This window comes from Zalophus californianus, chromosome 5 (assembly GCF_009762305.2).
Source record: "Zalophus californianus isolate mZalCal1 chromosome 5, mZalCal1.pri.v2, whole genome shotgun sequence".
Classification (NCBI taxonomy): domain Eukaryota; kingdom Metazoa; phylum Chordata; class Mammalia; order Carnivora; family Otariidae; genus Zalophus; species Zalophus californianus.
In genome coordinates this window covers 123,641,379-123,668,389 of record NC_045599.1, presented here as the reverse complement: position 1 = coordinate 123,668,389, position 27,011 = coordinate 123,641,379, and the positions used below count along the sequence as shown (strand labels likewise).

The following is a 27,011-nucleotide window of genomic DNA, read 5'->3' as shown; positions in this document are numbered from 1 at the left end:
TCTCTGGGCAGGGTCATTTTGCAATAGATTCTTCCCCCAGTTTTTCCAATTAAAATCTTGCCATCACACTGGTGTTTTGAGAAGAGTCTTTCATGCCTTCAGGCAAAGGACTCAGGAATTCGGGAGTTTGGGGTCTCTGGCAGGGTGAGAAAGGGAATTCTCGTTGAAGTCGAAAGGTACTTGGGTGTCCACCAGACCAGACAAGGCTTCTGGATCCATGCTCTACCCTTCCATTCCTCTGCAGCGGGCTGGCTCTGAGAGCCAGATTGGGAGAGGTTCTCCCACAGAGGCTGGGAAACACTGGGCCTCACAGGGGAGGGCAAGTGTCTGGATGCTGACACCTGCTTAGGAGATGCGGAGGGAGCCGATGCAAATCTCTGAATTACTGTCCCTTCCTTTGGTCCTTCCTCCCCAAGTTCCTGACCAAATTCTGAGAGATTCAGAGAGAAACACAATATTTAGGATCAAGTTGAAGATGCCCCAGAATTTTCCTCAAAAATAGCCAAAACCTAAGGGCCTAGACACCCCTTCACTGTGACCAACCAGGAAGGGAAAGGGGGGAAATCAACAGTTCCTAAAATAACACAGGCCAGAGCCGTGGCGAATGAATCTCACCTCCTGTGGGTTGATCTGATGACCCGGATGAACCCCGGAGGAGAAGCGTAGAAGCAGAAGCCTTCTTCCTTCTCTTCATTCCGAGTGTTGCACAGGTGGCCACCCGGCGAGCTGAGGAAGGCCCATCCATGAGCCTGTGGCGCCACCTAGCAAAAAACCAGAAGGTACTGGAGACACACTGAGCTGGGAGGTTTTTGGGTTTTGTTTTGGTTTGGTTTTTTTCCACAACCAGAAAAAGGGGGTTTCCATTTCATTCACGGAGTTCTGGGAAATGGAATTTGTATAAAACCTTTCTTGCACATGATGGAAAACATGTATTAGCATCTAATGAGAGAATTTGGACCAAAGGCAATTGTAATCAAAACATGAGGATAAGAGTTTAGTTCTCTAAACTTGCATTTTTTCCCCCAGTAACAGCTGTGACTCTGCAGTTTTTGCTTCAAGAAGAATTTGATTTTACCTTAAGTTATACATTTTGAAAACTGACAGAGCTACCATTTCTCCTGTTTTCTTTTCTTCTCCTTTTTTTCCCCCTTTTCTCTCCCAGGTCAGAGTTACCTCTGAGTGATGCCTGTAAGTCTTCAAGGGAACACAGGCTCACCGAGGACAGATTCTATAGGCAAATTTAGTACAGTTCTGTCAAGGGGACATTCTGACAATTTTACGATGTCCCTGTGCCCCTTTGGGTTCAGGGGACGGAGATGAGGTTTCCCCTGTTCCCGCAAACCCAGCCCCATAAGGAAACATTTGCCACGCATAATGAAACCCCAGCTTATCAAAGGGATCCAGGTACACCCGAACCATAAATGGACATGGCCCTGCACAGAAAGCTGCAGCAGCCTCCCATCAGAGATGCCTGAAGCTCCGAAGGGAAACAGAGACTCAAGGATGTACCTCGGCTTCCGGCTAAAAGCTCTTTTGATGACCACATTGGGAAAAGGCCAGTCTTTGCCTTTGAAAGGGTCAGGAGAGCATAGGGGGTGTGACCATGGACTCTGGAACCAAATGCCTAGGTTCCATGTTTGCTTCTTTTAATTTAAGCCTCGCCTCAGTTCTCTGTACAAAAAAAAGATCATTCTAGTACCTGATGTTTCCACAGGGTGAAGTTTAAATGAGATAAACCATATAAAATGCTTAGGATAAGGCCTGGCACATGGCAGGCGCTTCATAAATATTAACTAGTGTTTAATGATCTCAGTTTAAAGAAACACACCTGAATTTCCTTGCACTCTAAAACCAATCGTGGTTTTCTTTCGCATCCGAAGGTTTTCGTTAAGGAGGCTTGCCAACTGTGTTTGTGTAGCCCCCCTCAGTGGCAAATTCTTTGGATATTCCCATACTGGCAGCAGAAACAAGAGGAAATATGCAGCCTTAAAAATTCTTTTAGGAGGAAGCATGCAAAAAAGTCTGAAGACCACCAATCTATCTCAAATGGATGCTCAATTAATGCTGTTAGAGGACTGACAATCAGCGCGGTTTCTTTTTGTTTGCCTTTATGATCGTTCTGCAAACCCCAGCACTGTCTCTGGTTGATTCAGTGAACATTCCTGAACAGTCCGATCGCAATAAGGCTCTCTTTCATGCTTTATCAATTAGATTTGAAGTTTCTTAAGTGTAAGGATCCTGCCTAGCCACTGCATGCCCCTAAGCGACTAGACACTGTTTTGTGCTTTTGGATTGAACACCTAGACAATTTGAAAAGTGGTAATTTGGAGGCAGATATTGCTTGTCCACTGAATTGACACTACAGCCAAATGGGAGTAAGCCTTAATTTTTGAAGCATCTCTGCGGGGTCCGCCTCTGTGTGCTGTCATTGGACCTGGTCTAGTATTGTCATCCATCAGTGCCTCACAAGAATCAGATTACAACACAACATTACAGACAGCCCATTTCATAGGAAGTGGCAAACTGATGCCTTTTCCCGCAAGGTGCAGGCCTGAAGAATTTACCAGAAAGCCTTTGACACAATTGAGTAATGCCAGTGAAACAGCACTTTATCTTTAGAAGTCAGGGGATACACATCAACATACAAGACTTTTCAAGCTGAAGCCAGAGCATAGTGCGTCCTCGAGCTTCACTGACCAAGACAAATGAGGTTGTGCTCGGGCATTGGTGGTGGGGAAAATGCATGACAAGTTTCAGATGTCTTGTATCTTAGGCTTCATGTGGCTTTTTAATGTAGCTCTAATTGAACTGCAGAGCAAAGATTATGAATATTAACTTGATCGAGCAACAGAGTAGTCTACTCTCTTCCTATTTTTTTATACTCATCCTGCAGCTGTGTTGCATGATCACACATTCTCATCTGAATCGGGTCAATAGTCCCTGATGAAAAATTCTTACAAACTCTTCATGGTTGGGAAGACATGGACAGATGTAAAAGGCTTTTTTGACTGCTATTATCATTTAGCATTTGCTTCCAAGTCTAGCTGCAGTGTTCATTCGAGGCATACCCAGAAATACCATCTTCATCCGTTTATAATGACATACGTGTGTAACAGCATTTACAATCCCTGAGATCTTCGGACTTAGGGAACAGCTCTTTACAAGTGAAAACACCGTTCATGGTAATTTGAGCCCAGGATCTCCTTCCTTATCATTACCTTATAGTGATATACTGGAGCCAGGAAAGAACCTTCATGTACCTTCATACTAAACCAACTTCCTGCCTCTGATATGCCCCAGGGATCTAATGAAGTATAACACTGTACAAATGATCTATTTGGCTGCAAAATATGGTCAAATACATAGGCACATACACTTGAAGATAACATGATTTTCTGAATTCAATATAATTCCAATCAAAAGTCCCCTGGGCTTTTGGGGAAACTTGGCAAGCTGATTCCAAAATATGTATGAAAGAGCAAAGGACCGAGAATAGAGAAGACACTCAAAAAGAAGAAGAACCACATGGGAGAATTTGACTCCCAGATATTACAATTATTCTAGGGCTAAAGCAATTAAGATAGCATGGTACTGGTGGGGAAAGTGGAGATGGACTAGCAGAGCAGAATATAAAGCCCAGAAACAGGTCTACATTGCGTAGAGATGGGACTGGCTTTCTTCTAGAGCTGACACTGCAGCTGCCTGGGGGAAATATTTTATCAGTATATGGGTATGGGGAAAACAAATTACCCATATGTTTAAAAAATAAAATTGAAACCCTCACACAACTTCTGGTATATTAAAAACTTAAATGTAAGAGTAGAACTATAAAATTTATCAAAGATTAACATACTTGTATAACTTTAGGATTTTCTGATTTGTAAATATTTCTTTGAAAAAATATGTACTATAAATGATTCTCAAGATGATATCAACCATATTAAAATTAAGAGTTTATTTCCTTAAAAGACACAATAAAGCAAGTAAAAAGGTAAGGCAGAAACTGGAAGAAGGTATTTGCAACACAAAGGATTAACCTCCAGAATAAAGAGTCCCCATAAATCAATGAGAAAGACAACTTAACTGATAAATGGGCAAAAGTGTTAAATGTGTATTTCTCAGGAGAAGAGAAAGAAATAGACAATAATATATTATTTTGAGCAATTTTATTAGAAATTAGAAAAAAATACAAATTAAAACCACAATGATCAGATACCATGCACAGAAGCAGTAAGAATCCTGATGATAACAAATGTCACTGAGAATGCAGAGCAAGAGTTCCACTTTGGAAGATAATTTGGCACCATCTAGTAAGTTGGAAAAATGGATAAACTCTCTGACTCAGTAATTCCACCCCAAGGTGTAGTCCCTTGGGAAACTCGTGCGCTGTGAACTAGGAGACATTTGGAAGAATGTTTCATAGCAGCACTGTTTGTTTGTAACTGGGGAAAGAACTCTGATAACAGACTGAATGTTAATAAACAAAAGGATGGATAAATAAACTGTGGCATATTCACAATGAATACATCAATGAACAAATCAAAAAGCTGCACTCATCATGGATGGAATTCAGAAAGAAAACTCGCTGAGTGTAAAAGCAAGTAGCAGAAGATAGGCAGAATGACTTCATTTACATAACATTCAAGAACATGCAGAACTACACAGTATGTTCTGTGGGGATGTAAGTATACGAGATAAACCTATAGAGAAAAGCAAAGGAATGATGAATGCAAAAATCCAGATAGCAGTTCTCTCTGCCAGAGAGTCAGGAAGGACCACACTGAAGGTTGGCAAATAATGGTAATGGTCTTTCTTAAGCTGGGCAGTTGGTAATGGACTACTATTGTGTGATTATCATTCAAACTACCCACATTTAAAAAATATTTTTATTTTGAAATAGTTTTATATTCACATAGAAATTTTAGAAAGAGCAAAGTGAGTGCCCATGTATTCTCCATCTAGCTTCCCCCAGTGATTAGTATAGTTCAATGATCAAAACCAGAAAGTTGACCTCGGTGCCACACTATGAACTAAACTGCAGACCTTATTCAGATTTCACTGTTTTTTTACGTGGACTGTTTGTGAGTGTGAGTGTGCATGTGTGCGTACTTCCGAGAAGTTTTATCGCAGGCACAGATTCCCGTAACGGCCACCACAGTCAAGATGCAGAACTTCTCCATCATCACAAATAAACTTGATAGTCATACCCTCCCCCCAGCCCTAATCCCTAGCAACCGTTTGTCTGTTCTTATTACTGTAATTTTGTTACCGTGTTTATTTTTTTTAATGTTCTTTTGTATCTCTTTAATACTTAAGAAAAAAAAAAACTTCAAAAGGGAGGAATGCTTAGCACATGGACAGGAGATCCTCACCATCTGCCTTAGCCTATGTGGTGAGGTTTGCTGAGTTGCTCGGAACTTCGTGGTCCCCACAACTCACCTTCCTCGCCGACTAAGAGACCTGGGTAAAGATAAAGTGCACTTTTTTCTCGTCTTGAGAGGGTCATCTCAGAATCAGAAGACCACCCTGTCTTCCCCAGTCGGCCCCTCCCCCTTGACCTTAGGCCACTGCCAGGGGGAAGCAGCTTATGACAGTTTCTGGCTCAGAGGGTGAAGTCAGACCAGCATCGGGACAGCTCACCAAACAAATGAGACACAGATCCACTTTGAGTCATCTGACTGTGACTGACAGCTCAACACCTAAGTCATATTTTCAGTTTTCATCCCTGTCCCCGCAGGCGGGCTGGTTCCTGCTCATGCGGAGTCCCTGCAAGATCCCAGGCTCCTGGTGCCAGGCTGCTCCAGACGCAGCCGGTTTAGGTGGAAGCCAAATGTTTCCATCCATTTGAACCCCAGCCTAGTTGCCTGCCCCACCTGCTCTGTAATGTGCCTCCTTTTCCTCCAACCAGCCTCCTGGGGATAGAGCCTTCCCCTGCTCTGTGCCTTTTTACTTAAAAACAAAACTGTATCCCATTTGGGCTCTTGTAATTCCCATGAGGCTTACCACATCTTCCAAACCTGGTTCCGAACAGCCTCTACCTTCTCCCTTCTGTTTTTCCCTCTTCCTAGTTGAGGTGTGTTTTGTTTTGTTTCCATTCTATAGTGCTCAGCCAGGCATGCAGAGGCAGACCCTGTCTTTGCCACAGTCAATCAGTTCTTGGAATCCTTCTCATAAGGGGCATCGTACTTCCTTCTAAGAACAATGCCATAATTGGAGATTGCATTCCTGAAGAAAGTCCAATCACAATTAAATAAGCTTATTAAACTGTATTCCTGAAGATATTAACATGTGGATTTGAGAAAGGGGCTGTAGACCAACAAATCTGGGAAACACTGGATTGAACAATTAATCCCCAACCCCTGCCACTGCAAGAATGCTCAGATCTTTCTGTGACCCACAGACCTTTTGGAGGGGGTAGAAAGGGGAGGTTTCTTTAGGCTACTTGAATGGAGAACTACCACCAAATTAAAGCATATATATGACAATAATGTATCCTTTCTTAAAAAGCAAAGTTAATGGTGTCTGGGTGGCTCAGTCGGTTAAGCGACTGCCGTCGGCTCAGGTCATGATCCTGGAGTCCCGGGATCGAGTCCCGCATCAGCTCCCTGCTCAGCAGGGAGTCTGCTTCTCCTTCTGACCCTCCTCCCTCTCATGCTCTATCTCATTCTCTCTCTCAAATAAATAAATAAAATCTTTAAAAAAAAAAGCAAAGTTAAAAGACCTGAAGAGGCTATTTTCCAACTCCTATAAAACAAGCACAGACACACCCGACGTGCTGATGACACACCTGCTTGCTCTCCAGACCTTCCCTCAATTTATAAGTTAAACATGTCCTCAGGATAAGAAATTGATTTACATACCATAACCAAGTACCAATTTAGGTCATGTGAGGAACCAATTATTTTTTATACAGTCAAGTTCACTTTTACTTAATGGTTTAAGCTTAGATGTCCAATTTCAAATATTTTCATTCCTCAAGAAAGTCTATATTTCATTATCATCGATACTAATGAAAAAATTTTAATTCCCTCCTGAAATACAGAGGTCTTAGTAATCCTACAAAAAGCATGAAAAGCTAAAGAAGTGCCAAAGTAAAAGTTTTCATATTAGGATAAATACACAAAAAATAGTTGTATCAGACATTACTGCATTTTATTGTTTGTGTATATATATATACACATGCATATTAAACACACATATATATGCATATTATACATATATATGTATATATGTAATTGATATATATATTTATATTTACACACACACACACACGCATTTGACCCTTGAACAACATGAGTTTGAACTGTGTATGTTCACTTACATCAGATTTTTTTGATAAATATAGTACAATACTGTAAATGTATTTTTTCTTCCTTAGGATTTTTAAAAACATTTTCTTTTCTCTAGATTAGTTTATTGTAAGAATACAGTATATAATATATATAACACACAACATATGTGTTAATCGACTGCTTTGCTAAGGCTTCCGGTCAACAGTAGGCTCTTAGTAGGTTAAGTTTTGAGGGAATCAAAAGTTATACACAGGGGTCATATATGTTTGTGTGGGGGGTTGTTCAAGGGTGAACTGTATGTATGTAGCTAATGCGTCTACATCATTCAAAAGTCAAAGAGTTCTAAGAGTATACAATGAACAATTTTTTCCCACCCATAGAAACCATTACTTGTTTCTTGTGTATCCTTCCGGAGATATTTAATGTATTTGAATATTAGAAAATACATTGATAACTTGAAAGGAGCGTGACGAACACATTATTTAAAAAGGTGTGGACAAGGTAAGAGGAAATGACATGGAGTGATAAAGCATCTAGGGGCTAACCACAGAAGCTAGAAGTCCTTCTAGCTTCTAGGGGCAAAGAGATGGAGGAAAATTACTAGAATCTAGAGACAGCTGTCAGTGAGCGCTACTGAGCATAAGCAATGGCCCTCAGTGCGAGGTCACAGCCACACCAACCCAGGGCCAGGTTAAATATCCCTCGTCCCATCTCCAACCAGGCTCTCCCATTGGCTGAACCCAATTGGAAGCCAGAGGATGAGGAACCAGTTCATGTTCGGATCTACAAAGAGACGAAGTTCAAAGACAATCTTCCCGTGGTTTCATCAGAGACCATCCAGGCCAGTGTTCACCAAAGGACTGTTCACAAACCACTGGTTGTGCACAATCTAGTTTAAGGTGAGACAAGGATGAATGTTCATAATTTGAAAAATTTTTGAAATAATCGCAAGCTGAACAGAAAATTTATAGGTACAGAAAGAATATTTTTTTTCCTGAGCCATTTGAGAGTAAATGGTCAACCTAAAGCCCCATTACCACCAAATTCTTTAGTACGTTTCCTACGAACAAGGGCATTTTCCCAATGCAACCACCAAAGTCAGGATACGTTATTACCATTCAATCCTCAGACTTTGAAACCTAATTCCCAATGTGATGATATAAGAGGTGGGACATCTGGGAGGCGACTGGGTCATGAGCGGGGAGCCTTCTTAGTGAGATTAGTGCCCTTATAAAAATGCCCCAGAGAGCTTCCTTGTCCCTTCCGTCATATGAGGTTTTGGTGAGGATACAGCCATCTAATGAACCAGGAAACGACTCTCACCAGAGAGTCTGATCCTGAACCTACCAGCACTTTGATCTTGAACTTTCCAGCCTCCAGAACTACGAGAAATAAAGTTCTGTTGTTTATAAGCCACCTAGTCTATGGTATTCTTTTATAACAGCCTGAATGGACCACGACAAAAAATTACATATGGCAGAAGGCATATGGTGTTAGAGCAGCCAGGCTAGGTGGAAAAGATTCAGGAAGCAGTTCTAAGAAAACATATTTCTTCATTGTAAAGGCACATACTGACTTCTTAGTTCTTGAGAGGCTGTTGCAAAAAGAGCCAAATAATTGTAAAGAAAAACAAGAAAGAAGTACCACATGGCAGTGAAAGTTTGGCGTTGTTGATGATTTATTGAACTAGAGGGCAAGCAAGCCATCAATGCTTAGAGCTAAAATGGAATCTCTCCAACTATACACTCACACACACCACTCTCTTATTTTCCCAATAAGCCACTTTGTTACGATATTAAATGTCTTGGAATTTAAGCATTGGACACTTGTCAGAGAGGCAATGATAGAGTAATATAGCAACTGATGCTGAAGTTGGACAGCGGGCTGGTGAAACCACTTTGAAAATGTTTCTTTCTGTACAAAGGAAGAATGAAGTTCAAAGGAAATTTTAACACAGACACGAAGAAAAACAATTTTGTAAAGATGGATAATTCCCCAGAAAATTATTCAAGAGCAGTAACAGGAAGCATTTAACAAACTGGCAGCTGAGCAGAATGTGAAAATCTCTTTGTTTTTAATTTCTTTAAAATATATAGAATCAAACTGTTCCAATTAAAGTGAGTAGCTAAAGTGACAGGTTTTATAGATTAATGTCTCTGTGGTTTCCACATTCTGACACCCAAAGAGGACTATTTATTGTAGTAAACTGTTTCTTACACCAAGAAATAACTGAATTTTCTCTTTAATAGAAATGTATATATTGCACTTATTTAATATATGATATTGACCCCAATAATGATATTAGATTTTTTAAACTATTCATATCTTGGGTGCCTGGGTGGCTCAGTTGGTTAAGCGACTGACTTCGGCTCAGGTCATGATCCTGGAGTCCCTGGATCGAGTCCCGCATCGGGCTCCCTGCTCAGCAGGGAGTCTGCCCTCCCCCTTCTCATTTGCTCTCTCTCTCTCTCATTCTCTGTCTCTCAAATAAATAAATAAAATCTTTAAAAAAAATAAACTATCCATATCTTTTAGAGATGAGATCTTTACAGATGAAATGATAGGATGTTTCAGATTTGCTTCAAAATTGTCCCACGGAACGAAGGAAAGTAGATAATCACACAGATGGTGTAACATTGGCCAGGAATATATCATTGTTTAAGTTGAGTGATGACTATGTGGGCTCCTTATACTACCTTTTGTTACTTCTGTATAGGTTTGAAATTTTTCATAGTACAAAGTTAAAAAAAAAAAAAGATTAGACCCCTTAGGTAAGAGGCTAGGGAGTTGTAGTGGTTTCGATGGTCATAGTTTCTAGATGGTTGAGCTTAGACTATCTCTCTTGGTCTCCGGACACGGCCTGTGGGGCATCTCCTCTGTGCTGATGCTGCTTCCAAGGCCACCTGCAAAAATGAGCATGGCCTGCATATTGTTGAATGACTGTCAGTTTGTAAAACAAAGTCATCCTTCTGGTGGGTGACACATTCAATCCTTGGAGAGGTAAAGAAACAAAACTTGGGTGCATATTAAGGGGTCTTCAACCTACATATATTTACCTTTGTCTCACACTAAGTCCAGGGCTGTGGGTCTCCCATAACTCTGTTTTCCTAGGCATGGGCTGTTCTCACCTCCAAGGCAGGTGTTTTCTTGATTCAGAAGTCTCCCACCAACCTTTACCAGGGATTCTGCTAAAACATATAATTGCTTCAGACAAAACCATGAAGACTTTGGAATAAGCTCTTTCTGAATAATCTGTTAAAAAATAGATGTATTCCTTTTGATACATTGACTTCTTCCAAATCAGTCTTCCCCTCTCCAAGCTTCCTTGATTCCCTCTGTCTCTCCCCATGTTTTCATGTGAGTCCATCTGATTGACAGAATCTAAAACATGTCTGGAGTCCAAGCTGCAAGGAAGTTTGGGATATGTAACTCTGTAGCTTTCCAGCCTTTACAACCTAGGAGGAGGCCGAAATGGGACTTGAGTGAGTCATTCCACTCTTTCTAGAAGACCACTGAGAGGAGGGAGAGTTCAGGGAGGAGAATGAAAAGATGAAGCTACAGAGAATTGGGAGAACCTGGGGTCATAGAAATGATGGCAAGATGGTATATGAAGAAGTGAATCGTTAATCACTTAAATTAAATGATGCAGAAAAACACCATACAAAATGTAAAGAATCTACTGAATTGGGCAATAACCATAACCCCACAAACAATGGAATGGTGAAAAGATAAGGCAGAAACAATGAGGCCAAAAATAGTCCTCTTTCCAGAACTTTGGTTGGGAAGGGGAGGGAAGGATGTGGTTACCATCCTTGGGTTCTTGTGTAATAGTGAATCATTCATCACTAAGGGATTCATAAATTTGGTCTGCCCTGAATTGACTAGAAACGGTCTTAATTTCTCTCTTGTCATTTTTTTTAAACTTGTCCTCTCCTTGTTCCCTGAACCAAGGATCTTCTTTTTGGGTCTCCCAAGTCTTCCTGGGAGTCAACAGAAGTCACTCTCAGATGCCCTGTGCATTTTCTTATTGTCAAACTATCACAGCCCATAGCTGTGGGAAAAGTCCCCAAAGCCACTGCCATCGCTGTCTGGGCTCCCCTTGTTCTCTGTCCCACACAGCCTGCACCTCATTACCTCCTGGCCAGGGCCTTCTCTCCTGCTCACTTTCTTTGTCCTACAATTCGTACTAATTCTCACATTGTGCTCACAGAGCTCAGGCCTCACAGTCTTCGGAGTCAAACCATGGCCTCAGGGCATTGGTACACACAGCCAATGATCTCCCAATACCCATCTTCCCTTCTTCCTTTTCGTGAAAAAACCTCCGATTTTTACCAGTGCCTAAAGAGAGACTAATTTCTTTTTTTTTTTTAAAGATTTTATTTTATTATTTATTTGAGAGAGAGAGAATGAGAGATAGAGAGCACGAGAGGGAAGAGGGTCAGAGGGAGAAGCAGACTCCCCGCAGAGCAGGGAGCCTGATGTGGGACTCGATCCCGGGACTCCAGGATCATGACCTGAGCTGAAGGCAGTTGCTTAACCAACTGAGCCACCCAGGCGCCCAAGAGAGACTAATTTCTTGGCTTCTTAAGCAGGTAGATAGGCAATTACATCTGAACCCAAGGGAGTCTCTCTCCCCCTTCCACCCGGTGGAGAAGGGGTTAGCTGGAATGCTCTTGGAAGTTGGGTATTTCTGCCCTCCCTACCCAGACCGCTCACCTCTAGACTGTAAATGAGAAGGAGATAAATGTAGGTTTTAAGTAAACCACAGCGTTTGTCTTAGGCTGCACCTTACAACGTACATATCGCTCTCCTTGGTGACAACAGCTGTGTGGTCCAGCTGCAACAGGACGTGTATGACTGGCTTCATGATGACCACTGTGTCTGCTGCTCTGACCTCTGTGATTTGGTCTCTCCTCTTATCGGTGCCCTCTGACTAGAACAACATCTAAAGATGTTTCACATCTATTATGACATTTGGAGATTTGGGGGCAAGAATGAACAGGACTTGGTGGGATTCTTCTGGAAGCTTTGTCACCTTGGAAAAAATATACACATTGTCCATGAGTTTCTGGCACTGGCATCAGTTAGTTTGCAACAATTCCAGGCTCTACCACTTAATAGTAATGCTATCTAACTTTTTTGTGTCTCCGTTATAAAGTAGGTATTAGCATCACTGTACCTGTCTCCAAAAGTGGCTATGACAATAGTTTTAAGTGAATGCAGTTAATTATCTTATTTTTGCCTGTTTTAGGACAAAATATGGCCATTTGAACCTCTCCGTGGGTCTTGGAAAAGTCTGTGCCATGGGCTTCCCAGTAAACTGATCTCTGTCTACCTTACAGGGTCATGACAGGGTGACACAAGATAGACCTGGGGCCACTAGCCCATAATGCACATTTTGACCCCCTCCCCCCACCCCCAGACTGACTTGAGAGCTTTACTTGGCCAGCTGAGCAAGGCTAGATTTCAGCCCTCACTCTTGCCCTTGGCTGGGAGCCTTCAGCATTGCAAAAACTCAAGGCTGGTTGACATATTGCAAGGTGGTGCGCTCCACCAAGTGTCCAGCCAATGGGGTGGAGTAGGTGGGAGCGAAATTCAAGTTGCCTTCTCTCACCAGCTTGTGTGTCTCAGCACGCAGGAACTCATGCCTGAGAAGAGGGCACTTTTGGCATCACACAAAGGCTCTGTCTCCCTGCCAAGTCCTGCACCCACTTTTCGCTAACGAGCACAGAAGTAGCTTAGAGTTGCGGGTGGCCCAGCAGATGACACGGGGGCATGTGGTGGCAATCCTGACAGCTGGCTCACACGCAGCCATCTGCAATACGGAGGGTCTCTTCCGGGCCCCCTAGTCTTTCCTCCGAGGGTAACCTTCTGCTTACTTGCTCAATCTTATAGAACCCACAGCCATTTCAAAGGTTGATTTGCACATTTTCAAGGAAGTAGTTAGAAACCTAAGTTGCTCCAGGGAATTGCTTTACCAGTGTGTCTCTGTGCTCTATGGAGGGTCTGCACAAGACACCGCTTTGGGGGATTTGGCCAGCTTCCGTGGCTGTCTGCATTGGCACACTGCTGGGAAGGAATGCCAGGCTGCACCACCTGGGGAACATCCTGACTTCATTTATGGCCAGGATGAGCCAGAGGGCTGTTCCTGGCCAGTACCAGAGCCTAGGGGTGAGGAGTGGGTAGCCAAGCATCAGTATCCTGTGAGGTCAGACTTGTCTTTTGGCGCCAAGGTGGGAAGACAACAAATTCCCTAAGGAGCCTGTTCTCTAGACAGCTGGTGGCCACTAGAGGGCTCTATAGGGGTTGTGTCTCTGTCTCTGTCTCTCTCCCCAGCTTAACCTGCTATGAGCTGAGAGGTTTACTGAGCCGCTTTGGACCTTCCCGGGCCTGCTAAGGGATTGAGAGGGATAGTTATCTTTTACAGGTTAGGTTATGAAAGCGGAATCAGGAGAGCAGAGGCCTGGCTCACCACTCCCACCACTTTATTTCTGCTGAGGGAGTTACCCTGAGACAAAGGGGCTTCTTAGAAGCTCAATTTCTCCAAAGTAAACATGTATTTAAATTTTTGATAATATAAAGGATGACCAACTTATACTCCTACCAACAGCATTTGAGAATTAACTGTTGCCCCACACTCTCATTAACACTGGACATGATCAATCTTGTAAATTTTCCAACACAATGGGTTAAAAATACACATTCAGCAAATTTCCTTGTTTTTTAATGAGCATCTATATTTTGTCTTATTTCTATTCTCTCAATGTTCCTTGCCCTGTATGGATAATAAAAAATGATATTTATTTTTTAATCCACAAGATCTCCCTGCTCAAAGGAAAAATGACTTTCATGTAGTCCTTTCCTACCAAAATATCCAACCACCTTGGCCTAGCCCTCATTGTCTCCCAAATATACTGTGGCTGTCTTTCTACAAGGACAACGCTTACCATGTGGATTGCTCTGTTCTCATAGTTTTGTGACAGCCTGTCAATATGTGAATACTGTCCGCTTTAGATTAAAACCACCTAAAGGGCAGACCTGGTTTGCTGATTTGCTCGGTTCAGCAAAATGTGTACTATGTGGTAAGTGCTGCAAGTGGCAAAAATAGGTTTCAGACTTGGCTTCTCCTTCCCAACACAATAAATCTAATATGCGATTCTGGCCACAGTTAATGTGTAAAACGGGATTTGGCTAGCATCTATGCTATGAGGAAAACTAAGCACTAAAGCAGAGAGCTGCCCTCTGCTGATTAAAGGGAAAAAAAAAGGCTTACTAGCATCATGAATTCAAATTCATAGTCTGTAGCAACTTATAAAGGAATTTGAAGTGTCAGCTCTGGTTTCAGATGCTCTGAGGATTTCTTCTCCACTTAGGGGAAAAAAAGCCCTGTTTTTTAGATTACACATATTTTTTAGATTATACATATTTCTTTTCTTTCATATGATAACTGAGGAAAATCAGCCATTTCTTCAAAAGTATAAGAAAAATGACTGATAACCCTACCATGTAAAGATAACCACAAATAACGTATTTTATATTTCCTTCTCATCTGTATAAACATGCATACACATATATAAATATTATGTTTTCCAAAGCTAGTAACATAAGATTCTGTATCTTGCTCGTTTCACCACACTGGCATTTTCCTGTCATTAAATACTCTTTGAAACTTCATGTCTCGTGGCTGAATACTTCACTATAAAGGTACCTCATCAATTTATTAAGCAAGTTCCTTCTGTGCCCAGACAGTGTCTTCATGTCTTCCCGCTCCTGCTTCTTCTTCTTGGACCCAGGATGCTTCCATGTCCCAACCTCCCTTGCGGTTCAGTTGGTACCATGTGGCTGAGGTCTAGCCAATGGAATATGGGGGAACGTGGCCCTGGCCTTGCCTGCAAGCCAATCTGCGTCATCGTCCTACCCTCTCTTCTCCTACTGCAGCAGCTCGGGCAGCCCCGCGTCCATGTGGCACAGCTGTCACCAGGAAGCAGCCTCCATCCTAGGAGCACCACTTGCAAGAGGGGAGAATATCCGACTGGCATCAGACAGGACCTGAGTGAAGATCAAACCTGCGAGTGCTCCCGCACACAGCCTAGGGGGGCCTTAGGTGAAGATAACATAAGACCTACAAGTTGTTTCCAACTTTCCAATATTGTAAGTAAATAGCAACATCTTGGTTATTGCCAATTGTATTGCTATAATAAGTAAGACCTGGTAGGATTTTCCACCTATTTTATTTTATTTTATTTTTTTTTTTTAAGATTTTATTTATTTATTTGACAGAGACACAGCAAGAGAGGGAACACAAGCAGGGGGAGTGGGAGAGGGAGAAGCAGGCTTCCTGCAGAGCAGGGAGCCCGATGCGGGGCTCGATCCCAGGACCTTGGGACCATGACCTGAGCTGAAGGCAGCCGCTTAACCGACTGAGCCACCCAGGTGCCCCTCCACCTATTTTAAATAAGCAAATAGTTATGATTGGAAACTCAGGTCTGTCTGTTCGTGATGGATAAAGCCCACAGTTGCCAAGCATGGCCCATTTACACACTACATTCAGATCAGTGTGTCCCATTTTTGGGAGGGAGTCATCATAGCATTTTAAATTTTAATTTTTCTTGGGCACCTGGGTGGCTCGGTCAGTTAGGCATCTGCCTTCAGTTCAGGTCATGATCCCAGGGTCCTGGGATCGAGCCCCGCATCAGGCTCCCTGCTCAGTGGGGAGCCTGCTTCTCCCTCTCCTCCCTGCTCGTACTCTTTCTTGCTCTCTCTCAAATAAAAATCTTTTAAAAATTTTTAATTTTTCTTACTAAATAATATATTTATGTATACAAAAATTCAAAAGATGCAAAAGGGTAGAGTTAAAGCTTTCCCCTCTGTTCCTCAGTCACCTAGTTCTCTTCCTCAGAGGCAATTAATTTGGTTTCTTCTATGTCCTTAGAGAGATTATAATTGATTACAACTTGTGTGTAACAACCAAAATAAATAACAAATGAGGTCCCTTCTCAGTCAAGTAGGGCATTCTTTGATTTTTAAAATTATTACTTTTTATGGTGGACATTCCTGCTATAAACATTGGGGTGCAGGTGCCCCTTCGGATCACTATGTTTTGTAACCTTTGGGTAAATACTTAGTAGTGCAATTGCTGGGTCGTAGGGTAGCTCTACTTTCAACTTTTTGAGGAACCTCCATACTGTTTTCCAGAGTGGCTGCACAGCTTGCATTCCCACCAACGGTGTAGGAGGGTTCCCCTTTCTCCGCATCCCCGCCAACATCTGTCATTTCCTGACTTGTTAATTTTAGCCATTCAGGCTGGCGTGAGGTGGTATCTCGTTGTGGTTTTGATTTGTATTTCCCTGATGCCAAGTGATGTGTAGCATTTTTTCATGTGTCTCTTGGCCATTTGGATGTCTTCTTTGGAGAAGTGTCTGTTCAGGTCTTCTGCCCATTTCTTGACTGGATTATTTGGAGGGTATTATGCTAAGTGAAATAAGTCAATCAGAGAAAGACAATTATCATATGTTTTCACTCATATGTGGAATAGAGGAAATAGCACAGAGGATCATAGGGGAAGGGAGGAAAAACTGAACGGGAAGAAATCAGAGAGGGAGTCAAACCCTGAGAAACTCGTGACTCTGGAAAACAAACAGGGTTGTGAAAAGGGAGGTGGGTGGGAGATGGGGTAACTGGGTGGTAGGCATTAAGGAGGGCACGTGATGTAATGAGCACTGGGTGTTATATGCGACTAATGAATCACTGAACACTACACCAAAAACTAATGATGTACTATATGTTGGTTAACCTGAACTTAAATAAAATAAATAAATAAAAATAAAATTATTACTTTTTAAAAATAAAAACATTCATGACAAAAAGCCAGTCTACACAGACAGGTCTAAAATGAAAGTACAAGCCTCCCTTACACACCACACCTCATTCTTCGACCTTCTCCCCAAGAAAAACCACAGTTACTGATTTCTTATAAGCCTACTCAAAACATTCTTATGTATCTATCTCAAAAACATTAACAAATTAAAGAGGTGCAGAGACATACCAAATACACATTTCTGACTTTTATTTTTTTCACTTAAGTATATATCTTGGGTGTTATTTCCATAGCAGTACATACAGATAATCTTTCTTTTGAAAGGATAAATCATAAAGTCTTCCATCTTCTATTGGAACATCTTTAGGCTGTTGCTAGTTTGCTGCTATTACAATGTCCCATCTTCCCCCCTAGAATCCCCCCATTTTCCCCACAATGTTTTTCTAATGAGTGTTGGGGTGTGTATGTTTGTGTGTGTGTATTACAATTCTGCAACTATGAACGTTTGTAAACTTAAATTTCCAGTCACATAGAACATTCTGTCTTTCTAAGAACAGGGGGGAGTTTCAAAAGAAATTGTCTATTATCATTCTTTTTCAGAAAGTTTACACCTTCATCTTTAGACACCATTTTCCAAAAATTTTGAGGAAGACGAGTTCTTATTTTTATTTTTTCTACAAGATTTAATAACATTGCCCGAATAACATTTCTCTCCTTTTTGGGTGTTTCATCTTATTCTAGTTTAGCACGGTTCTTTTGTATTGACTTTCAGCGAACATTTCTCCTAAAACGCCTTGGGTGTGTGGAAACTACCTGAGCATTATTCCAAAGTGACTAAGCATCATCTGATATTTGGTAATGGACAAAATAATAGCTGTTGTGTTAGAACTGGATGAAGATGGTGATATTTGAGAAGCTGACAAGCTTGAATACAGAAGTGAGTGCCTTTGGGAAGTTTTCATTTCAATCTGGGTGAAATTAATTTAAACACAATGGAATCATGAAGATGAAGATATGGCTTACTGTAACTCCCTCAAATAAATTTGTTTTTGGCATTTGAACAAAGTTTAGAGGAAATACAAGGGTACGTTTGACCACCCTTCTTTGTTGCTTAAAACTCTGTCCTTTGTATTATAGTGCTATTGATATGTGTAAATCTTTATTCTAAAGTGATGTTTCAGACAACAGATTGACCTTACATGATTTCAGTAGGTTTTCATCAATTTCCAGACTGAAGTTAGAGGTAAGTATATTTCAATTGTTTTAAAAACTGGATTATTTCCAGAATATTTTATTGGAAAGAAATCTAACATAACAAAGGAAAGGAGTTCACACAACTTTCCCTCAACAAGCTAGTCACTCAGCAGGTGAAAATACAACTACAGGAAGTGCCACTTTTAGTCATTGATGGGTAACTCCTTCTTAAACTGATCCTCCTTCACATAACAATATAAGGCACGAGAAAAAATATTTTTATTTTTTATTATTTTTTTTAGAAAAAATAACTTAAAAAAACCCACATCTAAATGAAGTGGAGAGTAATCAACAGCAGAAAGATTTTGGGGGTGGGGAGGGGTGGGTGTCAACACTTGGAGGCAGGGAAAGAGTCGGTTTCCTACATTTTATAACCTTTAGTCTGAGACTGACCCAAGTCTGTGTAGTCAGGGGGGTGTCTAAAAACTCTGTTAGAAAATACACAATATTTCTGGCTTGAAGAACCAGAGGTCAGAGTTTGGGGCAACCATACCCTTTGGAAAGTGAGGGAGGAAATTGCAGAAAAGAGAGAGCTAGAGAGTTTAAAGCCTACATTATGCATAATGTCTGAAATGTGCTTATGCAAGAGAAACTCAAAGCAGCCCAGCTAAGCCCCAAAAAACTGAACTCAGACTAGAGTTACTATTTACTGAAAGCAGCATCAAGTTTGCAGCTTGCGTCTAACATGTGAATTGTCCATTTAAAAAGAAAACCAATGCCATTGGCAGAATATAATAGAATCCAGTCTTCATAACATTATATTTACAATGTTCAGGTTACAATCCAAAATTAATTGGTAACACTTCAATCAATAAATAAGTAAACAAACAAACCAGGAAAATGTGACCTGTTCTCATAAGAGAAACAATCAATGGAGACGGACTCCATAATTATCTAAATACTGGAATAATCAAGCAATGCCTTAAAAAAGCAGCAAGTATAACAATGCTCAATGAGGTAAAAGAAATACGCCCATAGGAATTAAAAAATAGGAAGTATCAGTAAGGAAATAGAAAATATTTAAAAAAGAATAAAAAAAATTCTAGAACTGAAATATACATCTTTTAAACAAAACTTGCTGGATAGATTTAATAGCAGAATGAAGATGGTGGGAGAGAAGTCAGAAAACTTAAAGATAATTCAATAGAAATTATCTAGTGTGAAAAACACAGAGGGAAAAGATTTAAAACAATAGAGGGGCACCTGGCTGGCTCAGTTGGTGCAGCGTGTGACTCTTGATCTCAGAGTTATGAGTTAGAGTCCCACACTGGATGTGGAGCTCACTTAAAAAAAATTAATAGAGCCACATGTGGGTATTTGGGACTATATGAAGAGGTCTAGCATATTTGTAACTGGAGTCTCAGAAAGAGATGAGAAAGACAGTGGGGCAGAAAAAATATTTCAAGAAGTACTGAAAATTGCTCACATATGGTAAAGGACAAATTTGCAAATTCAAGAAGCTTTGCAAATGCCAGGCAGGATGAATAATGGTGAACAACACATTATATATACAGTGATCTGCATAATTGATGATATATCAGAAACAACGGAGGCCAGAAAACCATAGAACAACGTCTTTAAATTGTTGAGTTAAAAACATCTTCAACCCCAAATCCTATATCCAACAAAAATATCCCTCAAGGATGAAATGAAATAGACATTTTAGAATAAAACCAAGAGAATGTACTCCAATGGACCTGCACTAAAACAGAAATGCTAAAGGCAGTTCTTAAGGAAATGAGATCAAGTGGAAAAGTAGATCTTTGAGAAGGACTGAAGAATATTGAGCAAGGTAAATATGTGGGTAAATATAAAAGACCATTTGTCCTCTTAATTTCTTTAAAATACATATCACATTGCAGGTTTTATTTTGTTGTGGATATAATACATTTCACAACTATAATGTAAAGGACATGTGGTGCGGTTAAATGCACCTATTAAGTGAAATAGTACAATATTATCTAAAGTAGACACTGAAAATTAGGCTATATATTGTAATTCACAGAGCAAACACTAAAAAATCATACAGAGAGGAATAACAAAAACCGAAGACAAATTAAAATAGAATTCTGAAATATATTCACATAAACCAGAGGGAACAAAAAAGAAAACATATAGTAAAATGGTAGGCTAGACCCAACCATATCAATAAATGCCTTAAACATAAGTGTGCTACACACTCTCTATCAAATTCAAATGTCGAGACTATCAGATTGAATTTTTTTAAGAGTCCCAACTACATATTGTCTGTAAGAGATGCTATTTAAAATACAGATAGGACCATAGACTTATTTCAGATTAGGTTTGGCAAATAGCTTTCAAAAGTCCCAAAAGTTCCCATCAAATTCTCTCCAAGTACTACCCCCATTGTATTAATGCTCTATCCTTTAGCATTAACTACCTCACTCATATTTGCTAATTCTCATAAATGCGAGCCAAGAGACTAAAAGCAGTGATCTAAACAAACACATATTCAACATTCTCCCTAAGCCCATGGGGGAAAAAAGTAAAAGATCCAGAAAGTTCTCTCATTGTCTGGTTTCTGATGATTTCTAGAACACAGTGTGAAAACAATTACAATATCCAGGAGAGGGTAGATTGTGTAAAATCAATCAATTAATCCATCAATCAATCGATCAGTATCTAGTTCAAACAAAAAACTCTTTTAGAGCTAGTAAGGATAATGTTATCCTTCACTGAAATTCACTTAGCAGGCTTTGAAAGGAAAGCAATTCATAATTAAGTAATTATAAGGAACCCCCTGAAATTATAAAATGTGAACGTTCCATGTGGTTCTCTAACACTCAACATCTTGCTTCGCCATTGCTGGCTCCATTTTATATATATGAAGTTGGAAGTGATAGAGAGATGCCTCTTAACTAACCAAGCTTTATGATATATCAGACTAAAAAATTTTCTGGAGTCCTATTTAGTTTTTCACGGGAATACATTTACAAAATAATATTTTCATTTCTATTAAGTTTTCTTAGAAACAATGCCAGTATCACCCACAATCATACTTTAAGCAGCAACATCAAAGCAGCATACTTTAAGACCTAAAAGTGAATCTTTAAAATATCAAATGTGATATATTGCCCCCCAAATAGAGAATTCTTATCCATGCGGGCAATTATGGATCAGCATCTCCTACTTACCTGATGAAGCCCCTTTCTTCAGAAAACTCCCGGTTCCTTCCAACTCCATCAGTGTGGTTACCAAACACTGCCAAACATGTAATTTTAGATATTTGTAGTAGTTGAACAAACAGAATAGTGATTATATTTCACAATTTACATAACTGATTTCACATATCTCTTATGTATACCTCTGTACCCATTCCCAGATCTACAGCTGGTGTCCCTGACAGTTAACAGAGCTGTTTTTCTTCCAAGAAGTTGGATAGGGTAGGGGTATATCCCACTCATGCCTTTCTAGAATAGTTCCACAGATGAGACCTTCTTGTGGTTGATGGATGATGAGGGAGGATAGATCAAGGATCATTTCCTAGGCCTTTTGACTAGGCGTCTAAATTAAAGTCCGGGCCATTCACTTAATATAAAAGAATCACATGGGGAAAAATGAAGTGTTTGAACCTTGGACATATTGATTTTGATGTACAAATAAGGTAGCCTGGAATTCAGACGAAATAATCGCAATCAAAGGAAGATTCGGGGTCCTCAGTGCACAAGTGATCACTGAACTCAGCAACATGGATATGTTCATCCGGGAGACTGTGGATTCAGAGAAGAATGTCAAGGATGGAGCCCTGGACACAGCAATGTCTAAGGGAGAACAAGAAGGCCAAGAAGGTGATGGGGAAGAAAGGGAAAGTGGGTTAGTGGCGAGAGTTGTGCTACTGAATTCAAAAGGAAGAGAGAACAGTGGGCAGGAGGGTCAAATGGAGCAGAATGAATATGTATTTTCCCAACATAATCTTGTGAATGCAAAACAAGGAAAGGTATTTCTGCTCTTAGCTTAATGCCTCTGGTATTTTTTGTCTTTTTCATTTCAGCTATTTTTGGGCTAATTTTTAAAACTAACCTTCAGAATACATATGTCATGCATATTTATGTATCAGTTTGCTAGGGCTGCTATAATAAATTACCACAAATTTGGTGGCTAAAAAAAATTTGTTCTCTCATAGTTCTAGAGCCCAGAAGTCTGAAGTCAAGGTGTTGGCAGGGTGAGTTCCTTCTTATTGAGTAAGGAAAGGGTTAAGTACAGGCAGGGCAAGACAGGAGGCCCCTGACTAGGCTCTGAAACTATTCCTGGCTGGCAGAGAGGCTAAGATAGAGCAGAACAAGAGATAAGTGAACAGCGGCGCCTGGGTGGCTCAGTTTGTTACACGTCTGCCTTTGGCTCAGGTCATGATCTTCGGCGGGGGGCGGGGGGTGTGTGTCTTGGATGGAGCCCAGCATAGGACTCCCTGCTCAGCGGGGAGCCTGCTTCTGCCTCTCCCCCTGCTCATGCACTTTCTCTCTGTCAAATAAATAAATAAAATCTTTAAAAAATAATCTTAAAAAGAGAGAGAGAGAGATAAACCAGACCAGCTGGCTCTGGATGTTAGCGGGGTTTTCTTGTTTGTTTGTTTGTTTGTTTGTTGGCAACTACATTGTAACCACAGAAAATGACCAGACCTCAAAGAAAAAGTAAGCCATTAGGGATGCTATCAATAGTCTTTGCTCAAAGCAAGAGGGCACAAGAATCTCAAGGCCACAGGCTTCCTGGTCAGTTCTCAATAAAAGACTGTCAGTAAAAGTCCACAGGGGCAACCTATTTGTGACCCCTCTCACTCTAGACAGATTTTTCCCTTTCCTTTCTATTCTCACCTTCACTTAATAAAAGTTCACTTCACTTCACTCTTTTGTGTCCATGAGATTCATTCTTCGACTCCGACGAGAACCCTGCGATCCTGCAACATTAGGGGCTCAGAGGGAGAATCTGCTCTGCACCTTGCTCCCGGCTTCTGTGGGTGGCCAGCAATTCTTGGCATTCTTCGGCTTGGGGCAGGATAACTCCAATCTCTGCCTCAGTATTCAGACAGCATTCTTCCTGGGTGTGTGCGTCCAAATTTCCCTCTTCCTATAAAGACAGCAGTCATTGGATTAATATACTAGGACCTCATCTTAACTTGATTAAATCTACAAACATATTTCCAAATAGGGTCATATTCTGAGGTTCCGGCTCAACATGAATTTTTGGAGGACATTATTCAACCGAGTAGAATCACAAATTACAGGTGCTATAGCTACTAGACTTTAGAAAGAGGGAAAAATTTAAGCTATTAGAATGGTACACAAAATAAATTATATGTGGGCACCTGTTGGAGGAGGTCATTGAGAGGACATGACCTCCCACTGACCTATGAATTGGACCTGGGGAAGCAGAGGTTCCTCACCACCTTCTCTGTCCTTGGAATGTATGTTCTGCCCACAGTGGAACCACTGCAAGGACACTACCTTAAGAGAATAATATGTTATTGAGACCATCTGGACTCTATGCTGACTGAACCCAGGTAAGGCTTCTCCATAAACTCTCAAGATTCTGGCTGGCAGGGGCAGAGATCTATTCTTCTTTTTTTTTTTTTTTTTTTTTTTTTTTAAAGATTTTCTTTATTTATTCATGAGAGAGAGAGGGAGAGAGAGAGAGAGAGAAGCAGGCTCCCAAGGAGCAGGAGGCCCGATGCGGGACTCGATCCCAGGACCCTGGGATCACGACCTGAGCCGAAGGCAGACGCTTAACCATCTGAGCCACCCAGGCGCCCGAGATCTATTCTTCTTGCAGCTGCCCAAGACAAGCCTCGTATGTGAGCTCCCTTGCTTATTAAACCTGACGCGTACCAATCTGGAGTGGTCTGCTTCTTTCTTTGGTCTTTCCTTCCCTCCCAGCATGGGGTCAGTTTTGAAAGTCACAGCCCGGTGCTCCCAAGGTTGGAAGCAACAGCATGGAATTTTTTGCAACTTAGTTTCCTTCCGTTGTAGTAGGAGCTCAAGTAAGTTAAGACTCACTTTGTAGAAATTCTTCACATTCAATATTTTTTAATTTGGCATCACATCCGCTGTGAGAGACATCCCCCAGAACTGTTTCTATAAAGAAGAAATTAAAATTTTTTTTCACTCACTAAAACAGAATCAGAAAGCTTTTCCAACCCTTTGGGATCTGGCCTGGTAGTTTCCATAGCCGAGTAGATGGCTAAACTAATGGACACTTTAAAACTCTGGAAGTAATGAGGTGTGGCAAAGGACCATACCTTTATTTAGACAAAAGTACCTTCTCTTCGTTTTCATCAAATATTTACACTGTACCATGGTCTTTGGGGCCATTAGATCGTAAATGTATCGAGGCCTAAAACAAAATTCTCTCCCTGGGGTGACACTGGAAGGAGAAAAACTGCACAACCCAGAAGTAACATTTGGGCTGATTCTGACATATTTTGAGCGATTCGGTCAATTCAAGAAGTGATTCTAAGATAGGATATGATTCACGAGCAATCCTTCTTAATCACTCCTGGGTTCCTTCCCCTCCTACAGTGCTTGGCTTTCATGATACTGTCCAGGGTCCCCAAACCGGACCAGAACAGGTCTAGCAAATCTCCATGAATAATCCTCCAAACCATCAGGCATCCCAGTCCTCCAGACACTGGAACACCACCCTCTCTTCTCTGGCCCCTATCTATCCACAGAAGTGTGGTGGTTCTCCACCCTCTTGGGAGCTTCCCACCTGAAATCTGAAACTGGCCAGTACTTGGAGGGCAGGGAGCGACCTAAGAGAGACACTGGCCATTCCGGGGTGGTAGGTGCAGTTTTAATAAGCAAAGGGAACTTGCGGAGGAGGCTTGTCTTCAGTGCCAACAAGGTGAGCGCATCCCTGCATCCCTCTGCCAAACCTTACAAGTTGATGCAGAGACCTGAACTAGGCTTGCTCAGGTATACCCTGTAGGTATTCTCAACACTAGGACACTACCTCAAGGCTATGACCATGGAGCAGCCCCTGGGAGCCCCACGGGCAAGCAGAACCCGCTTTCCAAGGACAGGGTAAGGGGTGAGGAGCCCCAGATTGTCCAGGTGCAGCTCAAGGGTCAACTGGAGGTCATGTCTTTTCCATGACTTCCCCCAACAGGGCAGTATTAGGATGGTCTCCATTCCAGCTCAAGTCCACAGGGCCCTCTATAGTCCAACACATAATTATAAAGAGGCGCCAAATAGGTATTTCAAAGGCCCTGTATTTGAAATACGAGTTTCAAAGACTGGATGGCATTTTTTGAGAGGAAAAGCAAGTAGTAGCATACATGGCTCTTTTGTGAAACAAATTCTTTAGGACTCCTGCTACAGATGAAACTGTCAGAAGCGTTTCTAGATAGGAGCGAGAACCAGGGTCTTAGAACTGTTCAAACACCTTTTAACTGCTCTGGCCGCCTAATGGCCACACAGTCCTAAGTTTGGCAAGAGCGCTTGTCTCCTGCCCGAAGATTTTCTGCCAGGGAGCCCAGGGTTCTGTCTCTCGCTTGGGATAACAAGTGGCCGCGCGCGGTCACCCCAGCTCCTGGGTCCCTCGGCTGCCCTCAGCGTCCCGCCGCCTCGGGGCCCGCTGGCCCTGGCAGGAGAGGGGGGCGCGCTACGCCTCCCTCGGCCCCGCAGAGACTTCGGTTCCACTTTTCCTTTCCAAGCCTCTCCCACTTCCTTTCCCACAGCTCCCCGCCCGTCCGCCCGCCAAGCCCGGGGCCGCACCTCCGCGGGGTGTCGTCCGCCTCCCGCAAGGTCCCAGCCGCTTCCCCCCGGGGACTCAAAGGGGGAGAATTCCTGTGGGTCCCAGGAGTGCCAAGAGTGCGCAGCAGGACGGGAAATTGCAAAAGTCCTTAGCCCTCTGCCCTCCCCCGCGGTTTTCCCGTAATGCCCGCCCCTCGGCGCTCGCCCCGCAGCTGATTCATAGCCTGGGCGCGGGGCCGCCCCTGCACGTCCACACCCGCGTCCGCACCCGCGGCCCCGCGCCGCCCAGGACCCGGCCCGGCCCGCGGAGCCCTCCGCCCGCTCGCGCGGGGTGAGTACCCCGGCCGCCCGCCCGCCCGCCCTCCCCCGCGCCCCGCGCAGCCTTCCCCGCGCCCCGCCGGCTTTTCTCCGCGGGCGGCCGCGGCGCGGCGCCCGGAGGGATCCCACAGCTTTGTAGCCTCTTCCCGGTGTCTGCCCGGCCGGTCGCGGCGCGGCGCACGGCCGCCCGCCTGCCCTGCCCGGCGCCGCCTCTGCTCCGCGTTTGCTTTCGTTCGCGGTTCGACCTGCTCCGGGACGGTGTTCCGAGGGGTCCCCGCCTCTGGCCGGCCGACCCGCGCGGCGAGTAACACTAAAATTAATTCTTTCCAGAGCGCACGCTGCGGGGCCCACCGCGGCGTTTCTACCCGGCGGGAAGTTCACGATCCCGTCGCTTCTTTCTCAGTCGTCGGGGATGTTTATTGAGTTAAAATACCCAAGTAACCCACTTTTGCCTCTCTCCCAACACATCGCCACGGGAGTTAATTGTCCCCAACCACCCCCGCGCCCCCTAACATTCCCTCCGCTTCGCGCTGTCCGTGATGTCCCTCCTTCCCGTCTGTGTTTACACCTGGAAGTGGGAGGCGCTCACACCCGGGTGCAGCCTGGAGATCCCGGTGGCGCGGT

General features: G+C 42.5%; 1 protein-coding gene and 1 long non-coding RNA gene across 4 annotated transcripts in view; one reads left to right on the top strand and one right to left on the bottom strand.

Annotated features, from left to right (window-relative positions):
• Window positions 1–638: 638 nt before the first annotated feature.
• On the bottom strand, window positions 639–26,894 carry LOC113928722. Its single transcript, XR_003521942.1, has 4 exons — window positions 26,633–26,894; window positions 23,193–23,445; window positions 21,519–21,585; window positions 639–761 (listed from the first exon to the last, which is right to left on the bottom strand). It is a non-coding gene; the product is annotated as an uncharacterized LOC113928722 (long non-coding RNA).
• OSMR (oncostatin M receptor) overlaps window positions 26,269–27,011 on the top strand; it is a 49,473-nt gene continuing 48,730 nt past the window's right edge. For all 3 annotated transcript variants that reach the window (XM_027604672.1, XM_027604670.1, XM_027604674.1), the window contains exon 1: window positions 26,269–26,400. The gene's annotated coding sequence lies outside the window, so the exon portion shown is untranslated. The remainder of the gene's footprint in view (window positions 26,401–27,011) is intronic.